General features: G+C 34.9%; 1 long non-coding RNA gene across 1 annotated transcript; it reads left to right on the top strand.

Annotated features, from left to right (window-relative positions):
• The first annotated feature begins 338 nt into the window (after window positions 1-338).
• On the top strand, window positions 339-17,672 carry LOC111515876 (uncharacterized). The gene is made up of 2 exons (XR_002723602.2): window positions 339-782; window positions 17,413-17,672. It is a non-coding gene; the product is annotated as an uncharacterized lncRNA (long non-coding RNA).
• Window positions 17,673-22,912: the final 5,240 nt, after the last annotated feature.

The following is a 22,912-nucleotide window of genomic DNA, read 5'->3' as shown; positions in this document are numbered from 1 at the left end:
CTTTTCGGACGATATTTGTCTCGCCAGGAGCTGAAAACTCCACGGCAAATTTCGTTTTGCCCTGATGTTCGAGAAGAACTACATCAGGCTCATTGCTTTTATGACCCTGAGGGTGGGGAGCGAATAGTTCCAATCAATGCCGCACGTCTCGTTCCCCACAACGGACTGCGTAGGGCAACACTGGTGTCTTAGGGTCGCGTTATGTCGATAGATATAGCCTGAAACTGCATATTATGCTGGACCGCCTACGCTGATTATTATTATTATACTTACATTATTATATATAGCACCGATTTATATTTATTTTAATCGGTTGAACTAGTCTGCAACAGTTAATTACAATCAAGGGAATTAATCGAGAATAAATCTCACCTTCACGAAGAAATCTTAATAATTTATTTCTTCCGTGAGGTATTTTAAATTCAAACAAGTTGTAAACTGCGAGACAAAATTTCTCCTACGCCTCTGCTGGTCAATCAACTTTCTTCCGAATCAATCATACAAATAATGATGCAGTATCAGCACTCTCGAATCATCTAGTCTACATATTCGTTACAAGGTTCACCGCAGCATTTTGTGGCATATTCTGCACTCACGGCCATGGCAATGGCGTAAAACCTCCAAGAAACACAATTTATTTCGGTTCACTCGACTCAAGACCTACAGTTCGATAAGTTGTGTGGTTTGATTATCCGAGACGAAATGAATTATGTAAAAGTGATGATAATTTTTTTCATTTGTATTAGTCATTTCACCTGCGAATTTTCTAGTGCACAATAAAGGTGAGTAGGTGTCTTCTTATTAATTGTCGTTGTTAGGTTCTTCCCAGTTTCGAAATGACTAACTAATGTAACTATTTCTTGATGGTCAATGTAAAGTGTAGTTGAATAACAGATCAGATGGTTCGTTTGTTCCCCTAGAAAGAATAAAGCAAATCTATGGATATCCTAATAAATATTTGAAAACGTTTTTGTTATATCAAGATATATTGGATAATTGGATATATTTCAGAATTTCAATGTAAGTCTGAAGAAATAAGTTTCAAATTCAATAAATTTCAATAAAATTGAAAAGTGCATATTCAAGAAAAAGGAATGTACCTAGTTATGGATGATTTGTTACTGGCAGGAATAAATGCAGTTCTAAAAGCAAGAACTTCACAGTCTTTTAGGTCACTGAAACATTCAAATTTTTTTCTGTATTTTTAATGTAAAACATGTTTTGACTGATGAGTCTATGATTTGTTTCATAATTTCATAATTTGTATTACTTTCTTTTTTTTCATCATTACATATGTATATAACAAATACCAGGCACATGCCGTCATAGATCATTTGATCACGTACCGAATTATTTGTTTCATACATGAAAAAATTCAAAAATTCAACACAACATTGATAATCAATATACTGTCTGTCCAAGAGCCCCCTGGGAGAATAGGAAATTGTGGGAGATACATTAAATTTCAAAAATGTTGCCCATTTTGGAGCTTATACAGTGTCACACATAAAGTTCGCGACGTATAGTAGTGTTTTTTACTAATAGATATAATGATATATAATGAATAGATATAATGAACTTGGCAATTAGTTTATTCTTGGAAAATTTGTAAAAAACAGCCTCTTCCGTTTTGTCATGAGCTACTCTAAACCTGTCAAATTTGACATTTTTTTCGAAAATCCTCAAAAATTCAGTTTTATTTCATAAATTTCGAAAAATACCAAAGGAAAAAGTTGCCCAGTTTCCAATTTTATAACCTTGCTCGAAATTTGGACTCTACTGTCACTTTTTTCTAATTTTTTAAAGTTTTCGACTCTTTCGCCTATATCGATTCATACGAAACATAATTCAAGCTTCATAATTTTTATGAATTCGAGACTTCGATGTTGTATCTTGCCCAGAAAATACCCGCATTGGCCTGTTAACTAGAAAAAGGAATGAATACACCCCCAGAAATTCGTCTTTGTTGTTCGTCCAATTTATTTCATTGCTGAACTGATTCGAATTCTCAGTGCATGGACTTTAATATGCCAGTAATCGAATAAATGTATTTTTCTTTATTCCTATTACACTCGTATTCCTTTTTTTAATAGATTTTTATTCAGTTTGATTATTTTTCTGACCAATAATTCAGTTACAAACAATCGAAATTTCGTGGTTTTAAACATTACAAGACTAATGCAACATGTCGGGAAGAAAATAGCAGGAACTGATCAAATCAAAATAAAATTTTCCCTTAGTAGGCTTTTGAAACAAATTTTTAGTTTTGGTCAATGTCAAATTATTGCGTTTAATGATTCGTATTGTTTCGTGTACAGATTTTCGTATATTTATAACTCACAAGTGAGTTTTATGTACAATGTTGTCCACATAAGACAATGTGGGCATCGTTTTTTTATGTGGTGAGAATGTGCCATATCGAGATGTTGCTTGTATTTTCCATCATCGGCATCCAGGAAGAAATATTCACTTTACGTGGAAAGGATTTTGAAAACATTCAAAGAAACTGGCTCTGTGGACAATCGTTTCAAAAAACCACATAATCGAATAAAGTATACTGAATAAAATTAAGTCAATGTTTGTTTGAGCGTTGTTGAAACGGAAAAACTAATATTAGAAGTATTAGTGAAGATACAGGGATTGGCAGAGAAACTGTAAGAAGAATTTTGCATTTGCTTACAGTATTTTATGGACAGATGAGGCGAGTTTCACGTCGAATGGAATAGTTAGTTCCCAAAATTGTCGCTGGTGATCCAACAATGATCCAAATTTTGTAATAGAATGCCGTGACAAATATTCATTCAAGACAAATGTGTGGTGTGAGTTATTGCATACACAAATAATTCTTTCATAATATTTTGGAGATAATTTGAACGCAAACATGTACAGAAATATCATTATGAATCAGTTGTCTGAAGTTTTGGATAATCTGCCTCTAAGTGTTACACGAAATTTGTGGTATCAACTTGACGGGGCACCGATCCACCAAACGGTAGAAACAGTGTCTCAGTCAGATGGAAAAGTGATAGGACGAGATTGAGAAAATTATTGGCCACCAAGATCACCGGACTTATCTCCGATGAACTTTTTATGGAGGTATCTGAAACAAAAAGTGAATAAGCACAGGCCGTGTATAAGCACAAAGAATATTTAGAGAATACCATTCGGGAGTATTGTGCTAACATAAATCCCCTATTTATTATAAATGCCACTTTGTGGCATTTTCAATTCACAAACTCTGTGAATAAAAGGACTATAATTTGTATAGAATAAGAAGGACGGCATACTAAATGATGAATTCGGGTTCTTTATAAGATTATTGAGATGAATTAATGAATGTTATGATGTTTTGTTGTGAATTTGGATATAGTTATTTTGGTTAAATGTTATTTACACATCTGATTGTGAAAATAAAGAATATAAGATTTATGAAATCAATTCAAGAAACTTTATTGTTTGTTAGATAACTACATCTAATAGTTTACATCTAACAGGTGTAAACTTCATCAAAATTTTTCTAACTCATCTGTAGCTAATAGGAAACAAATCTGCTAAAAAAGGAATACGGGTGTATTAAGAATGAAGAGAAATATGTTTATTTGATTACTGACATATTAACGTCCATACATTGAACATGCGAATCAGTTTGACAATGAAATGAAAAACTAGGTGAACTTTGCAACAACAAAGACGAATTTGTGGGGGTGTATTTATTTCTTTTTCTGGTAACAGGCCAACGCGAGTATTTTCTGAGCAAAATATGACATTGAAGTCTCGTATTCATCAAAATTATGAAATTTGAATCATGTTTCGTTCAAATGGATGGAGCGAAAGATTCGAAAAATTTAAAAAATTGGAAAAAAGTCGAAGTGACAGTGGAGAGTCGAAATTTCGAGCAAGGGTATAAAATTGAAGTCACTTTTCTAAATTTCCAAAAATAATGAATTTTTGAGGATTTTCGAAAAAATGTCAAATTTGACAGGTTTAGAAGTAGCACATGACAAAAGAAACGAGGCTGTTTCTTCTGCGAAATCAAATTATCATTGTCTATTATGGAAAAAAACTTCCATATGTCGCGAACTTCATGTATGACACTATATAAATGACATTTTATAATTTACGAAACTCTGATTATTTTCGAAATTATTCGGAAAAAACAATTTTGATTCAAGAAGATATTGAAAACACCTTTTCATCGCCACTTTTTTGAAACTGTACAAAATGGCATTTACATATTTTTCACTCGACGTTTCGTCGGTATACGTTAGCCTTTTTGACGAAAATTTCCTTGGTGTACCACCATAATCATCTAGTTAGTGTAAATTTTGAAAATCATCTGAATAAGCTCCAAAATGGGCAACTTTTTCCTAATCCAACCGAATTTGTACCTCATATGGTATTCACTGTACGTTCGACAATAAAGAGTGGTGTGATAACCTATTCATATAGAAGGTTAACGTTGTTTTTACCTGAAAGGTGTGCTTTCAAAGGTATATGAAGAAGAAGATTTATGTCCTCTTGAAATTTGTACAACCGTCCAGAACACACGAGAGTATTCGAGAGCATTCCACAACAGCCCAGAACATTCGGAATCTTGTGGAACGGTCTGTAACGTTCAGGAATATCACTGTTCATCCGAGATATTGGTGGAACATTCCAGAATAGTATCGAATGTTATGGAATATTTCGGTAAATTCTGGATCATTCAAAGCATTTTTTGAATGGGCGCAGCTACCCATTGGTTTATAAAGCAAGATGATGATTTAAAAGTTTATCATTCTATTCCAAATACCCCACAATCTCATCAACTCCCTGAGCGAAGCCGGTTACCCCAACTAGTTTTCAATATGTCGCCATTGAAAAATGCACATTTCATTAGTCAGAATGCACTTAGTGGATTCAGGTGGTTTTTAATCTGAGCCTGGTATAAATCGCATGTCTTATTTCATTCCGAAAGTATTCTATATTTATTAAATTACGAAAACTTCTCAGATTGACAATTACTATACGATCTGACGTCTTCTTTTCAGTAGGTGGCATTTTTTAACCGTTCTTTAAATAGATTTGCTATCTTTATTATTCTGAATTGAATATACAGGCTGGTGCAAATTGTGCTAACTTTTCGATTATTCGAGATATCTTGGCGAAAAACATAAAACAAATGAGCCACAATTTTCAAAATTTTGAACGGAATGTCTCTCATATTTCAATAATAAAAGCATGTGACGGATTTCAACTTTATTGAAAAATGCCATCGCTTTCTTTGATACATGTTTGTGCCCATTGACCAAAATGAACATTTTTCAGCACGATCCCTGCCACCGACAGCATCCATTTTTTTAATACGTTTTTGTTAGCTTCACCCGTATGTATGTATATATGTTTGTTTGTTTGTAACTGTCAAGCTCGGGATCTGTATTTGACAGAATTATCGACATTACTGCTTGACATATTCGCGGGCTGATGGCGCTGTACGTAAGCTCCTTGATATAACTCGAACTCACTTTACATGTGTTTCTTCATTTGAAAAAAGTATTTTTAATTAACACGCGCGCCTGCTACCTTATTTGTAACCCTCCTTTGCGCGTCTGCTGTCTTGGGCTTGGTAGCTGATTGTCAGGCTCCCTCTCCGGAATCGGAAAATATCAATAGTCATTTTTCTAAACAATATACGGCTGATTGATCCCAAAGTTTAGATAAAATAAATATAGTTTGAAAAGACTAAAAGACCCGCTTTCATAGCATACAAAACTAAAACACACGATTTTGAAAAACATGGAACTAAAAAGTTAAAAATAATTTTTTTAAAATAAGCTTGAAACAATAACAAACGAAAAATACCAATATTATTGTGAAAAAAACGTGGGCGCTTTGTGCCATATTTTTTGTATATAAAGCGTTGTTCGTTATTGTTTTGAGCTTATTTGCAAAAAAATTATTTTTATTTTTTTAGTTCGATGTTCTTCAGAAGCATGTTTTTTATTTATTCACACTATATTTATTCAGTTATTTTTTATTGTGCGGCATAGTGTTCCTTATAAATTAATTAATTATTCAGATAACCTTAGAGAAAAAAATCAGTGAAGGTGGGTCAGAAAACCTAGGCCTACCATTGAGGTCGAAGTCAGCCAAATGATTGTTCAAAATGTTTCATGAATTCTACATTTCCTGCATCATTCAAGGAGCTATCATCAAAAACCAACCGTAAAATTCGTAATCCACTTTTCCGCCCTGAAGATTAACAATGAAAAGTTCCTGTGAACCACGTGGATGAATTGAGGATTTCCTCTTGGGCAGTAATACCAGTTTTTCAAGTTTGCATTCCAAACTAGGAAAAGTGGAATTCATCGGATGAAAAAGCATTACCGAAATTACATTAATACATTGCGGGCGCCAAAAGTCCCCTCTACCTAACTTTTGAATCGAACAAGATATCAAAGTCGAACGAAGTTCGCGAGAAAATGTATCATTTCTGCAAATTTTTCATAAGAAGGGCAATAGTATTGCAGAACTTGACGCCAAGCGGGCCCTACCAACTTTTTTTTCATATGAAATGGGGGTTATTGTGATACCTCATATGAAATATATATTTCAATTCTGTATTTAACTTTGTTTTATTTTCGGAAATCGGATTAGCCTTTTCTGATTAATCAGCAGGTATATGTTCGTTTCAATTATTTGGAAATAAACGTTGAATATCATAATTTCTCCAGTTTTTCCCAGTACTGTTCACCATTCACTTCTTGACAGAAATGGAATTCATTTAAAAATCCATTTTATCCATTTTATCCATTATATAATTATGAAATAACAACAAACATTAATTGGCGCTCCGAGGCGACTTGATTAATTGCAGTGGCGCATTTGCTTTTTCAACTGCAGGAAAACCCGATAAAACCTGCAGCACCACATCATTAAGATGATTACAAGATGTTGATCTGCCAGTGACCTCTCTTCCATATAATAAAATTTAGGGTGTCTCCAGAGGCTCCAATGATTTCAAGATATTGCCAGAATATTTAGTGGCCCGACTATCGTCAAACTTAAACCATTCCATTTCGTCTTTGACCAATGGGTAATAATGACCAGATTCAACGCCAGACCCACAATAAATAATTACTGCATGAAGATTATTAAAGTGGTCTGCTAGATTGAAGTGTTCATTTATTTTGAACCTTCGTAAGAGTTTGGTGCTTCCGTCAAAGGTCAAAGTGTTATTATTAGATTGACTGGTGCCTCAGCTTTACTTGTTGTTTTATAATAGTCAGTTAGTTTGGCGCCTATTTGGCAATACAGTTGATAACCACCCGTTAAAATTTCTATTTTCAGATGATTTAACAATAAGCTTTGCATGGATTGGTTAACAGTCATATTAGGAAACACTAGTTGAAGTTCCAGAAAGTCACATACGTTTTTACTGCCTCTTGAACAGGTATTACAAAGTAAACCAGTGAGGATTTTTCCAGCAAATGATCTATAAGCACACGACGAGACAGACTCTACTGGAGTCATTCAATCCAGAACGGTCAGGAGTATTGATTCTGCTATCTTCCTGCTCACGAAGAGTATTCAACAAGAACCTCATTGATTCGGAACAATCCTTTCATTGTCTTAACGAGTATCTAGTGGACTCAAGACTCTAGGAAATTGGTTGGTGGGAAAAATGATACATTCTTACGAAACTACAGCTACATGAACAGGTGTTTGAGTTTGATGAATGAGTAGGAAACATTCTCGTTCATCGTTAAAACCTCTTTCTTGAAATTCTTCGTCATGAACAACATTTCTAAAATGCTATTCATGTAGCAAGTGTTTCCTAAATTATCTCACCCAATTTTCTTCGCAAGAGTTTCAGGACAACTGTCTACTGATTCGTGAGGAAGAACATGTTCCACAGAATCTGAATCAGAACAATTTCTCAAGCTGCAATCGATCCTTCCAAGTGATGAAGGGTTTCGCTCTTCCACTGAAAGGGAACCAAAACCACGAGAACTGCAGCTCATATTTGGGGGGCAAGAATGACCTATATCCATTGACCGCACTGAAAATGAAGAAGGTCGATCAATCACTTGCGAATTTACCTTGATAGGAGACTGATGAATATATACATATCTCGGCTTGTTTCGAAGAGACTTTAGTTCTGTACTGAAATGAGGGCAATGCATGATCTCATCAAAATTATGTGAAGGAGAAATAGTTCCAACGACCGAAGCAGCAATACCACGTTGGATAGCCATACTGATTGTTTCTATCAAAAAATAGTAATCTTTCGTCACTTGGCCTAATCTCCTTCCGAGTTAGTGAACAAATAAAAGAGACTCCGGGCCATAAACACCAAAAGTTTCAACCGCTACCTACTGAATGGAACAGATAGTTGTTAACAAGATTTTTTCGTTTCAATTTTTCGCCAGACGATGCTGCAGTTCCAGCAGACTTCGAATTTTCGGCTAAATGGGAAGCCGCGACAGTGTCAACGCAAGTGAAGTCCCATACCACAGATTTACCGTATTCCCATGGCATGAGTATATCTATACCATCTGGTCGTTCACCATCATCTCGACTGGTGCCTAAGGGTTCCAGAATTGCAGGAACATCCGATGACACCATAGCCCGTTTCAAAATGTCGTTCATGAAATTTCATTAGGGACATTTTATTCTATCCAAGAGCTCTGAAATATATTTGGAATGTGTAACTTATACTTTGGATTTCACAAATTCCTACAAAAAATCTAAAGACGTCATATGAGGTGATAACAAGCCATTCTAAGAGGCAAAATTAACCTATCCACCGGTTAGAATAATTGTCATCCCACTTTCGAACCAGTTCATCGTATGTGTAGGTATTTCATCTTGCTGAAACATAACATCAGTTGAAAATTCATTAATATTTCCAAAGAAGAACAATTTTGGATAGAGAATTCAAATATTTATCTATCGAGATATAAAGAACATCCCTTTATCTATTAAAAAAAATGGCTGAATTACTCGATATTTATAAGGGAAGATGAATGAGCGTTTTCCTGAGAATTCTCTGGACTAAAAATAGATTGGAATCGTTAACAAGGTCTCATATGGTTTTTCCATAGTAGACTCCAAAATAGACCAGAACAGTAATTTCTGTGGCTTCTATATTTGTGAAATTCTTTTTTACTCATGTAAATTGATTGATGCAGCCATTACTATGTGATAGGAGATCATCATGAAAAATGAGAATTGAAATTTCCTATGTTTATATACCACTTGTATTTGTAACTGACATTACTGCAGTTTCGTCCTACAAGGTATTCGTTTGAAAATGTCCTTATAGGACGAAACTGCAGTAACGTTAGTTACAAATAAAAGTGGTATAAGAACATAGGAAGTTTTAATTCTCACTCTCATGTTATAACAAAAATACTTCACTTCGGAATTTTCTTGATATTTTTCAAATACATCATTAATGCGGAAGAACTTGAACAAGATACAACTCGGTGTATTAATCTATCGTTTTTGAACATTTTCGGCTCATCTGGAGCATAATGTTGGATTTTTTAAATTCTTTCACTCATAGGGACCTTAATTTTATTTTCAAAAAAGTTAGAAAAATCATTCCTGTAAAGTCGAATACCTTGATTTTCCGCCAGAAAAGTTCTCTTAAATATATAAAATTGTTCGAATATGTACCGAGCGGTACATTCTAAAAATAATGTCAAAAAGGTAATCTGTTCGAGTGTCCCTATTTTAATCAAAAACTCGTTTGAAGAATCTATTTCGTTCTGGAAATATTAAAAAAAGAGTTTTTTTTTCATTACCGAATACTAAATCCTGAAAATATGGAATTACCCAGCTCAGCACCCCGGCTCTCCGGGGTGCTGAGTTGGGTATACTGAGTATACTTATGACGGAATCTCGGGCCAGATTCCATCATAAGTGTGCCGAGAAATATTCAATGAGCCTTTTTCCTGAGAATAGTACAGCGAACGTGTCACGAGAGGCAGCACTAGTAGTAGGGACAAACATAAACTATTCACATGTAAAACAGTATTGTTTACATAATATTAATTTATTATTTAAAAATATAAATCTGATATAAAAAAATTATTTTGTGCTAGTATAATGCCAACAAAGCATTGCTCTTTTGCGAATTGTACGTCGGACAATCGATACCCGGAAGGAAACGTGTTTTTTATACCATTTATAAAACCTCTTATTAACGAGGTTAGATGTAAAAAATGGATACATGAAATGAATAGTAAATTTTTCATAGTTAATTACCATTGATTAGAATGAGATATAACCTCTATCGTTTATTAAATTATATTCATTCATTATCTTTAATTAAATTTATTTCATTACCATCTATATTTGATTCATATTTCACTCGGAAATAAATCTGAAATCCATAATTATTTTAAATTTCTTTTATTACAGTTTGAATCTACCGCTACTCTTTTACTACAGTCTATATACTAACCTGTCTATTAATTTTATTTTTTTCCAGTTACTTTTAAATTACGGCATGCAAGCCACGTTTTGATGTTACAACATTGTTATCCTTTACAGTTCCAAATTTTAGTTAAGCTCCAGGAACATATTCTTCTGTTGAAAACATTCTTTTTTAATTGTAATTTACCATATGTTTATTAGGCAGTGTTTGCCCCTATCGAACTACTAGCGCTGCTAGTGAGTGATTTTTCGTACTTCACGAAAAAAGTTCATTAAACAATTCGACAATTTTCTTGGTTTTGATAGATAGACGAAGGTCCTTATTCAAACAGCCCTTTCTTTAAAGATATAACCCTTTATAGATAGACGAAGGTCCTTATTCAAACAGCTCTTTCTTTGGTCTTATGCGTAATGATTCTAAAAAAAACATAAATATTAGAGAAAAAATGTAGGGGATAGTCACTAAGATAAAGGAAATACATAAAAAATTAAAGGTATTAAAATAAACAAGTAGTTTAGCTTAGGAACAATAACAGGTGATAGTTAGGTAATACCAACCGGGGTTAGATTAGGCTACTAGCATATAAAAACACTGACATAGTAGTAAAATAAAAAGTCAAATATTTTGAAAAAAAATACCGTTAAGGGCGTCGCGAAAAAAATCCGATTATTTGAGGAGCCGCAAACCGAATAAGATTGGGAGCCTCTGAGATATAATAGAAAAACACACAAAGTAAATTGTGAGAACACAATTTTATTGACCAAGTTATTCGACTCGGAAAAGTACTTTGACCAATATACTGGGTTATTAGATACTCGAAAACTTAGGAATGATGCATTCGAAATTTGTACTCCTTATTATGGATTATGAGAACTTCTTGGAGAACATTTTCTTGTATTTCATATCGATTTTTTCCTATAAAACGATAAGAGAATAAAAAAATCAAAGGGTAGGCCACCAAAACAGAGTTTTACAGCAATAAAACGCTTTTTCCCAACAGAAATAACACTGACAACCACGAAATTGACATCTAGATATCGGTATCCTTGATTCATTCGTGACTCTCAGAACCTAGTTATGCATCATTCTCACATGCATAATTTTCATCGCTGTCACTGTTTTTATCAAATTGAACCAATGGAATTAACTATTCAAATATGATTGTGACTGATATTTGAACTTTGCATAAATGCTTCTACCGAAATTCACAGGTTCAATTTGATATTATGATTACGGCGATGACTAGACCCTAGCTCTACTGAGGCAACTAAAATTAATATATCATTCGAATGAAACTGACCAATACAATGAACAGATACAAGAGACCGACAGAAAATGATTTTCTACACTTCACTGATACATAAAACCTAACGAAAATAAAACAACTAGCCTTCAATTCAAAGTCAATCCTGAATACCAATAATTTATATACCTATGATATTCAGAAATTTAAGTATCCTAATCGAAACTTATTGGTATAATAAGACATTCTTGATTCGAATTGAAACATAATTTTGAATAGTAGCAATTTAATGCATTTAGGTTAGCTTTGGTTAGGTCCAAAGTGAGTGGGTCTATTCGACCCTCCACCGCCACCCGTAAGGGTTTATTGTGGCTCACACCTATTCACACTCGGCCACACATATGGGAAGTGGTCTTTCAGGTCAGATGGTAAGAGTATGGCTTTGCCGAACTCTAAAGACCTGATTCGGTCCCCAGCGGGGCTGGCACTAAGTATATGCTCTGTTAATGAGGTAGTCGGATAGTCAAGTTGCAAGAATCCTACCTTGATATCCACGACAACCTTCCCATATGAGGATTTTTGCACGTCAGCTACACCTGACTATGCCTTAGATTCAGCCGTGCAGGGCTTTTTCATCTCTGGTTTTGGTGATTCATCACTTGAGCGCAAACATTTGCTAACCTGCTCATGGGGGGTTTGTTCCCCCACCTGAGACAGACTCTACATACGCCGCTCAAGAATTTGGTGCAAGGCGGTTTTATAAGGTACTGCACCACCAAACCTTTTTTTAAGGTTCAGTTGTTGGATCAGGGGTTGGGGAGTTGAGAAGCTCTCGCTCCTCAACTGAATTTACAGGAAGGTCAGTTGGAGTCGTAAACTCGATATCCATCTCCTCTGTAGACTCGCTTCTGAACTAAATTTACATGGATGTCCGTTGAAGTCGTAAACTCGAGATCCGTCTCCTCTGTAGACTTGCTCCAGAATTAAATTTACAGAGGGGTTAGTTGGAGTCGTAAACCCAACATATATCTCCTGTGTAGACTCGCTCCTGAACTAAGTTTACAGGGAGGTCAGTTGGAATCGTAAGCTCGGCATCCATCTCCTCTGTAGACTCGCTCCCGAATTAAATATACAGGGAGGTCAGTTGGAGTCGTAAACTCGACATATATCTCCTCTGTAGACTCGCTCCTGATCTAAGTTTACAGGGAGATCAATTGGAGTCATAAGCTCGACATCCATCTCCTCTATAGACTCAGCATCAGAAAGAATTTTAAAGTTTACTCTGTCCATAAAAGACCCACGAGTAGCTAGGGAAAGAAGGTCAATCTCTGCAGATCCCCGCATTACCATGACAAGGCGATGCTACGACGAGAGGGCGCTCGTTATCTAAGGTTCCGTAAAGACAGCTTATAGGCTCAGTGTCATTCATCCTCTCGGCACAGATAACAGAGAATAACAAAACCACAAGTGATTCTGTCATTCCCGTACCCAGCGGGGCTACGTGGAAGCAGGCATCCGATGGCCGGTTTGCTCAACCGCCACATCTCAAGCCCATGCACTCGCCGAAAACAGCATGCACAGTGGTTCAGGCAGTGAAAGATGAACAAGGACAGCCAACCCGCCTTTAATGCATTTAGCCACTTACTTGACATGGTTTTATGCATTTAGCCACGTCAAGTAAATGAGGTGCCTCAGGTGCCGGCCCTGCAGTCTCACTCATGTTAAAGCACGGTGAATTTTAACAAGGAAAGTTTATTGTTGAAAAATAGGTGTTTAGTTGTTCAAGTACTCTCTTCATATATTCGAATATTGTGTCTAAAATAATTGTACTTTCAAACACATGTTATTATTGAAAATTCTCGTTATTCAAGTGAGAAAATTCAATGATTTTGAGAATTTATATCTTATTTTGTTTATCGATACATTCAGCTGAGAATATTTCAGGAAATAATCCTCACGAATACAACCCGATCTAAACATTTTTTTAGATAAATGTTCATTGTTTAACCTTAAACTCTGTCATTTTTGAGCAATACCAATCGAGTAACCAGCGCTAGGTGAAACCACATGCTCAAATCATATCATTGAGTAACCTTTTTTTATATTACCCCCAATAAATTTAGGTTCGGTATTTCTTGAGTTGTGAGTCTTGAAATTTCACGCCTTCCAGTTTCCAAATTTGAATTGATTGATAAATATTTCAAAAAGTCTTACCTTATAACATCAAATATTACATAATATATAAATTACCGTTCTCGAAAAGAATAATTGGAAAATCCTCTTGGAAGAATTATTCCGACAGAGACATGAATAATTTTTGAGTACAGCTGTTTCAAATCTATTACATCTTAACATTCTTCAAAATTAAAAAATTTCAGATATGTTTTCTTGAGTCAAAAAGATGAAGTCGCGATCAAGACAAACTAACACTTCCATCAAAGGAAGTGGTAGGGGGCCTAGGACGTCTAATCTTCGAGGTGAAGAGAGAAGGTCATATATCTGGGAGTGATACGAGATTCCGAACTGATTTGGAACCAACATCCAGGAAGAGAAACACGGCATGGAAGCTCAAACCAGACATCATGTATTGATTCTATACCATGGTGGTTAAATTTATGATAACATATGCATATCTAGTGGCCAAATATGAAAAAAACGACCGCTATTAACAAACTAAGCAGGGTGCAAAGACTCGCATGTTTGGGAAAAACAGAACCAATGAAAACCACAGCAACAGTTGCACTCTTGATTTTTCCTCCTTTACATCTTGTAATAATGGGGGCAGCAAGGGTGGAAAACTCACCGAGTTAAGAGGAATCGGGAAAAACCGAAATTTCGGAATATGTATATACACTCAGAGAAAAAAATATTGACAACACACTATTAGAAGAAGTGATGAAATAGACTAGTTCTGGTAATAATATTTAATCAGAACAAACAACAATGACGTCAAAGTGAAGGTTCTTTGAGGAAACATAATAATAGTTTAGTAGTCTTAGTTTAGTGTGTCTTCCCCTAGCTCTAACGATAGCCTGCTTCCTCCTGGGCATACCCCACAAAACGTCTTTGATGGTTCCTTGTGGAATTCGATTCCATTCTTCCTGTGCAGCAATTCTTAATTCTGCAATTGAGTAAGGAGCTGGACTTCATGCTTGTATATGTCTCTTTAGGATGTCCCAAATGTGTTCTATGGGATTTGCGTCAAGACTGTTTGGTGTCCACTCAACTGCCTCAAGTCCAACAACTTCAAGATACTGGGTGACTGTTCTTGCAGCATGTGCACAAGCATGATCATGCATTAGCACGAAACTATCGTAACCAATGAAGCCGCGGTAAGATAAAACATGCTCTTCAAGGATGATGCGTATGTACCAGTCAGTATTCATTCTTAAATTCACCTCTATAAGCTCAGTGCGACTGTCCCAACTAATGCCACCCCACAGCAATGGAACCACCACCAAAGTTATGTACAAGTTAAAAAAGAATTTTTTTCCAGTGATGTTCATTCCAGTTGACACTTTTGTTAACTTGTTTTGTGCTCAGTAAATCATTCGTGAGATGCGGAGCTGTAAGCGTGCGATTTCGCAGAGATTGAATTTTCAAATATTGGTCATCTCTTGCCGTTGTACATATCTTATGTCCTTGACCAGGCCGCCTTTTGTACTCCCCAGTTTCTTTGTATCGATTGAAGTGTTTGCAATCTTGCAATGTCCAAGGAACGTTCATTAGAAACCTCAACAAAATAAACTAATCAATATTTTTACATACAACCAGGCAACATTTGGGGCACCAATAGACCAAAAGGGCCAAAACTGTCGTGAAGAACTGAGAAAATTGGCCGAATTGGCCCAGTACCAGGTACCACAGGCAACGAGAACGGCATTAAGTGTATCACACACAGATACTCAATTCCATATATGGGCCCTGAACCAGCTATGGGAGTACCAACATTTCTGCTACATGAGTCTATAAAAACCTTCTTATATTTTTAACGAAAACATAACCGAAAACACACACAGCAAAACCTTCATAAAAGAAACCTCCGAGAAGAGAACTGAATAACTTTTTCAACAAAGCAGGGATCGGCTCAGAACAATTACAGGGCCACCCACCGGATACTGCCCATTGAGAGGACACCTGAACAAAATAGGGATTTACTAAGACCTTAGCTGCAGGCAATGCAGCAACAGAGACAGCTCGTCAATTTTATGCTGTTCAAGGAAACAAGATTGTTGAAATAAGTGAAAAAGATGGTGAATGAACGCAATTAGACCATGAGGCTACCAAGTAGTAGAAACAAAAACACTTCCATCGTATTTACCGCCCAGAGGACTATTCGCAATGTGGTGGATAAATTTGAGTACTCTGGTTCAGTAAACGATCGACCAACACCCGTACGTCGACGAAACGCAAAATCTGTGGGAAACGTCGCCGCTGTCTGTGAGAGTGTGCAGGAGAATTTGATGCAGTCGATTTCGCATCGCTCACAAGAACTCGGCCTTTCGTAGACCACAACTTGGCCAATTTTGCGTCGTGACTTGGGCCAATACATCCCGAAAAAGTCACTGTTTGGTGTGGATTTTGGACTGACTGCCTCATCGGTCCATATTTCTTTGAGAACAACGTTGGCCAGGTCATCATTGTCAACGGCGAGCACTATAGGCCCGATGATCTGGACTCCAACGACATGTATCTTCAACAGGACGGCGCTACGTGCCACACAGCTCATGTCACATCGGATCTTCCACACAAGCGATTTGAGGGTATGGTCATCTCACGTTGAGGAGATGTGAACTGGCCACCAAGATCGTGCGATTTGACCACTGCAGTGGTTTGGGGCTTTTTCGGGCTTATTTGGACGTTTCGGATGCGCTCCACATATAGAAGCCGTGGCGGACATTTAAACGATGTTATAATCCACACATGATGACATCAATATGTCTTTCAAACGAATAAAAAAGTTCGATTATATCTCATACACACTGTGTGAAAGCGCTTAATGAAAAACTCTATGTTTGTTTGAAGGTGATTGACAATGTTTCATGATGAATTTCACTAGTTCGGACTTCCATTGTCTACTATATAAAATGATTTGAAATCCCTGAAACAACTAAAACAGAATAATTGAAAATGAATAGCTGAAAATAACAATTATATTAAGCAAAATAAACCTGAAATGAAATAATAGTGAAATAAACTACAAGTAAAAATATAACAATTGAATAAATTAAAACAAAATAAAAATAAAGGAATGAGAAAAGAAAATAATAATAAAAAAATTTCCATATGAACTAAATTGAATGTAATGAAAAATGTGACGACAATGAATTTCAATATCAAACTTAAAAATATATGTTGACACTATTTGTTTTTTGTACTCATAGAAACCTCTGAAAACATTGCTGCTACTCGTTTTTCATTATCTACCGAGATGATTGATCTTTTCCGTGAACAAGTATTATGTTTAATTTTTGAAAAAATTAAACAAAATAATGCATCATCTTCTTTCTGTATAGTTTTAAAACTTACTTCAACTGGTCACCCAAAGTATATATAATTCGTAAATGCTTTCGTAACTTCACATTTCTAAAAAATAATACTAACTCATTTCTAAATAACTAACAGATGTTAATGGATTAATCGTGAAATGAAAATTCATTAATTTCACTGTCGTGTTTATTTTCCATTTGTTTTTGTCGAGCCTTTCTGTGTTCGCAAAACTATATATTTTGTTAATTTTCAGGTTTAGTCATGAGACTATTACTACATGAACATTCACCTTCCATTGAATATAAATATGTGGTGAAAACGATACTACCTAAAGAACAACGATGGTGGAAGCGAGGAACCCATCGACTTTTCGCCGAAGAATCTTCACCGAAAATAATAGAAGCCTAGACTATATAATCCGCACACACGTATACGTCGAGACTAGTCATATTTATCATAAAAACTTATAAATATTTATTTTTTATTAAGACTTCATTACACTTTTGTAACGTGTTTAAATTTATTCTTCCATTTTTCCTCTGTCCTTTCTTTTTTTCTGTCCATCCCAGACACTGAATCTGCTATATTTTTATAGTACATTCGATATTGTCTAAAAATTTCAAGAATGCAAACATGCCGGTACATCAAAGAAAGCAACATAGTTGTCTCAAACAAGTGACACTGCATTCATCCACTCATGCACTCTAAAGGGAGAGTTAATGATACAATTTTCATTATTATCATTATGTTTTTTGTTGTAGTTCCAATAAGTTACTGTATATAATGCTGAGATTATCAATGTCAGTTCTCTTGTCCATACAACCAGAAGACTTGTTAATTTCAACCATTTCAAGGAAAAGGCGTTTGGAAATATTTTTTTCTGTATATAAAACTTTGTTCTGTTTAAAAATCTGTTTTTCCGTTAATCAGCTGATATTAGAGTAATCTGGTTTATATCCTGTTTCTTTAGAATGTTGCGCTAATGCACATGATTTCTTATTAAACTTTATATCACTTTCATGTGAAGTTATTCTATCTTTAAGAATTCTAGATGTTGTTCCAATATAATCCAAATAGAATTGTTACATGGAATGTTATAAATCACATTTGACTTTTTTGTAGTATCCGTTTTATCTTTCAATTTGGTATTCAAATTCTTTATAGTTTTAATATTTTTTTGGTATATTTTGATATTTTGTTCATTATGAAAAAGTTTTATGATATTTGAAGATAAATTTCCAAGATTAGGTATAGAGGATTAGGAAGATATATCAATTACTATTCTTTTTATAAAAAATCAGTTAAAATCAATGTAATACTGTGTTTGAAAAAAAGAATAGAAGAATTAGTAGGTACACCCTTCCCTCGAGCAAAAAAATCTCAGACTTCTTAGAGATATATTGAAAGAAAATTCCTATCCCAGAAAACTTCTCAATAAAATAATGTTCAATACTGGCAGCACTACAAATTCCAATGTAATCAACAGAAATTATTTATGTAATAATAGTTCACCTATCAATTTTTCTTATAAATCTGTTATAACTCACTTGAGAAAAATAACTTTTTAAAAATTAATATTTATTGAACAGGGAAAACAGATCTGTATCCCCGTTTTTATATGAAAAAATATCATGAAGTAAGCGTCTAGGTGAACAAAGAACAGTAAACGGCGCCTGGGATCTTTCTGGAACTGCGTAGGTGCCGGATGTTGATTCAGCTGTGCTCTTGAGATGATCACCTTGGAGATGAATGGTAGAGGTCAGCCATGAGCATATAACAAAAATATCAAAATATGCCAAAAAATATTAAAACAATAAAGAATTTGAATACCAAATTGAAAGATAAAACGGATAGTACAAAAAATTCAAATGTGATTTATAACATTCCATGTAACAATTGTAATTTGGATTATATTGGAACAACATCTAGAATTCTTAAAGATAGAATAACTTCACATGAAAGTGATATAGAGCTTAATAAGAAATCGTGTGCTTTAGCGCAACATTCTATAGAAATAGGACATTAAACAAATTACTCTAATATCAAAGTTTTACATACAGAAAAAAATATTTACAAACGCCTTTTTCTTGAAATAGTTGAAATTGATAAGTCTTCTGCTTGTATGAATAAGAGAACTGACATTGATAATCTCAGCAGTATATACAGTAACTAATGATAATAATGAAAATTGTATCATTAACTCTCCCTTTAGAGTCAAAGATTATCAAATCATCATGCCCATTGAAAAATGACATTTATGTGAAGGTATGACATTTGTCAACCAAAAAAAATCCATTATTGTTTAACTTTCTTTCGTCGATTTATATGTTCAATTCATTGTTTTCTTCTCATTTTTACCGTAAGTATGATTTGTAATGTTATTCATTGGCAAAAACCCACAACTCAATAAATTATAGGCCCTGATGAAGAAGCTTCCCATTAGAAGTGAAAGCTTGGCAAAGTAGAGTTTTGGGTTTAAATATTTCGACACTATCAGGAAAACTACAAGAGTAAGAATATGTGTATTTACATATTGCTTAAGTTTTGATAAAACTACGTACATTGTCCACGAGGTTGTATGCAAATGGTAGAAAAATCATCAAATATATGTAAACAAAACATTATGATAAAGTATTGTATTGTCAATACAATCTCTGTAACAGATTAAAATAATATTACTATAAAACACTCTTGAAACTTTCCAAAGTATTTTCATTCATTTCATTAAAGATTACATTTTCAACTCATTCAATCACTTATCTTTCAAAATTAGCCACAAACTAAGGAATGCTGAAATCGTTATTTGTCATCCCTTAGCAACATGGTAACGTCTTCTTTGTTTTCTTTTAAAATTCTCATTTCTCTGAACATTGTTTCCATATCTTTTAAAATACGAATACAATGTGGAATAAATCAGAACTTGGAATATTTCTGGCAAAGTGGTAATATTAGTCACAACAAAACTTCTCTTTATCATGATTCCACATGCGAAACGTCAGTCTGGTAGGACAAAAGAATTCCGTGAAAAAATTTGGATATGACAACGTTTTCGTTTATCGAGGCAATTCATAGCGCATCCAAAAAGTTTCCTCTGTGATTCAATCATGCGCACTGTGATTTATTACCAAAAAGTGGAGATAGTATACTACTGGGACTGGGTAGTAGTTTCGATATTCTGTGACTGGGTCTTTAGCATTATATTGTAACCACAGAATACTGATTTGTTTACTTGTTTCTGTAGTCTGTGATTGTAACACATCCAATGGACCTCAGAGTAATTGTTTTTTGTTACGCTGAGTAATGGACTGTCGATTCAAGAAATCGCTAATTTGGCAACCAATGTTTGACATTAGTTCCTCTCGGAATCGACTTCAAAATATTATACGGGAAGAAGCGTTTATAATCTGTTGCAACTGGAGAAATTCATAACCAAGTGAAAAATTCATCAGAAGAATGATTTATTGAATAATTTCATCGATGTCATAGAAAAATGGACTCCCACTAGAGAGGAATATTTAGCTTGTCAAACTGTGAATTGTCCTCAATTATGACCAGGTGAAAACAATTATTACAGAAATGATGTTCTAGACACTGAATTTTCAGTCATTCAAAATTCAGTTGTTCTCTAGCTCCAATTTACATATCTTCGTTACTGGTCGCTTGAATTTCGAGGTTGATGTTTTGACATTAAATATCCGGATTATCTCGTCATGTCCATGATATATGCTAATTATTCTGCCCAACTTCCAGTTATGTTTAGGGACTTGATCATCAACCAATATGACGGCTATAGGTTTATTATATCTTGTCCATTTACTTCGCCTTGATAAGGTAGGTAGATACTCTCTTGTCCAGCGATTCCAGAAAGAATCTGATCATGCGAGATATTTTCCATTCTCTCCTCAGATTGTCTGCATTTGGATTCAATATAGCTGGTTGACTAACATCTCTTGACAACCATTTCGACAGATTTGTTCGGCCAGAGAGAACCATAATTCCATCTTTTAGTTCAGGACATAAACTGGCAAGCTTACTACTTCCACTCAAAGGTTTTTCATTCTTGAGGCAGCATATATCTGAGGGGAAACTCTCTTGTTGTGCACACTGTACCCAAATTTTCTCAGCATCAGATATCTCTTCTTTTGTCAAATTGGGTTTGAACCATTTTTTGTTTTTGAGAATGTTAATATATCAAGCACCAAGCCATAGAACGAATTAATCGTATCCACTTGGAGAATCTTTTTACAAGTGGTAAACAATTTTCATAGTTCGTAATGAGCAGACATGTTCCAAACTGTTTTTGTTTCAATTCAACATCCACTTCACACAAATATTTCATGTTGTCTTTTTGGCACGGCCAAAGTTCCTTGGACTGTCTGAGAAAGTGCGGCCCAGAAAACCATTGGTCTGAAATTATTTTCTCTCCTACCGTCCATCTTGTTGCCTCATCTGCAATGTTATATTCAGTTGAAACCCAGTACCAATCTTTAACTTCCGTTCGTTCTTGTATTTCTCCTATTCGATGGGATACAAATGGTTTATAGTTTTTTCCATCACCTCTTATCCAGTTCAAAACGCATCTTGAGTCGGACCAAGAAAATGTTCGATTGATAGGAATTTCCAGTTCTTTTCTCCTCAGCTGAGAAAGCCGACTTGCCATGACCTCTGCCTGAAGTTCCAACCTGGGTATAGATAATTCTTTCAACGGAGCGACTCTAGTTTTTGCCGAAATAAGGCAAACTTTGGTTTCTTCAACTCCAACAACTCGAAGATATACTACTGCAGCAAACGCCTTTTCACTGCTGTCACAAAATGTGTGAAGTTCGGTAGCTATAGCTGAAGGTATAAGGTAGCTGTAACATTAAGAAATTTGTATTTCAGAGACTTTCTCGATTTCTCTCATCCATTTTTTCCAGGAAATCTGTAGGTCCTGTGACAAAACATAATCCCAGTCGATACCAGGTCGCCATATATCTTGTATTAAAATCTTTCCTCTCACGGTGAAGGGGGAAATCAAACCTAGCGGATCAAAAATAGATATCAAAGACCTTAGAACAGTTCTTTTCGTAGGAGTCCCTTTGCAAATCTGGGATTTTTCAAATTCAAATTAAATATTATCATTGTCAGTGTCCCACCACAATTTTCTTAGTTGAGGCCAAAACTAGTTCATCGGCAAGCTTCGTTCGAATCAATTGGGAATTCGTCATCCAATTTATTACCTCATAGCCAGCAATTTTTTGGACTCTGCGTACTTCTAAATTCATTTGTAGAGCTTCCTCTTCTGTGTCTTTGGAATCCAGATAATCATCAACGTAAAACTTTTCCATGATAGCGGTTTTTACGTCTAGATCTGAAGCGAATTTTCAGAACTTTGAAGGGCCGTAACTTTGTAAATAAGGGATTCGTTATCTACGCATCAAAATACGTAAATATACGCAAAAATTTTTTCGAAATCGCCGGGTGTCCTCAAAACGAAAATTTATCTCAATGTCCCATCTTTTAATTTCTTGAAAAATTTTGCAGAGTATGAAAGTGGAAAAAATAAAAACTGATATTTTTGACATATTTTTTCTTATATCTCCGTTCATAGTGGATGATCGTTGATGAATTTTTCACTGTAATGTAGCACATTATTCATAGATATCACGTACAAGATCAAATGAATTTGCAGTGCCGTCGGAGAAAGTGTAAAAAATGAAAATTTATTTTTTTTTACATATTTTTGCTTATATCTCAGTTAATAGTGGATGATC

This window comes from Leptinotarsa decemlineata, unplaced genomic scaffold (assembly GCF_025532065.1).
Source record: "Leptinotarsa decemlineata unplaced genomic scaffold, Ldec_3_MD MMD2_P_RNA_scaffold_9, whole genome shotgun sequence".
NCBI lineage: Eukaryota > Metazoa > Arthropoda > Insecta > Coleoptera > Chrysomelidae > Leptinotarsa > Leptinotarsa decemlineata.
The sequence above is the reverse complement of the archived record's forward strand: the minus strand, read 5'-3'. Positions and strand labels throughout refer to the sequence as shown.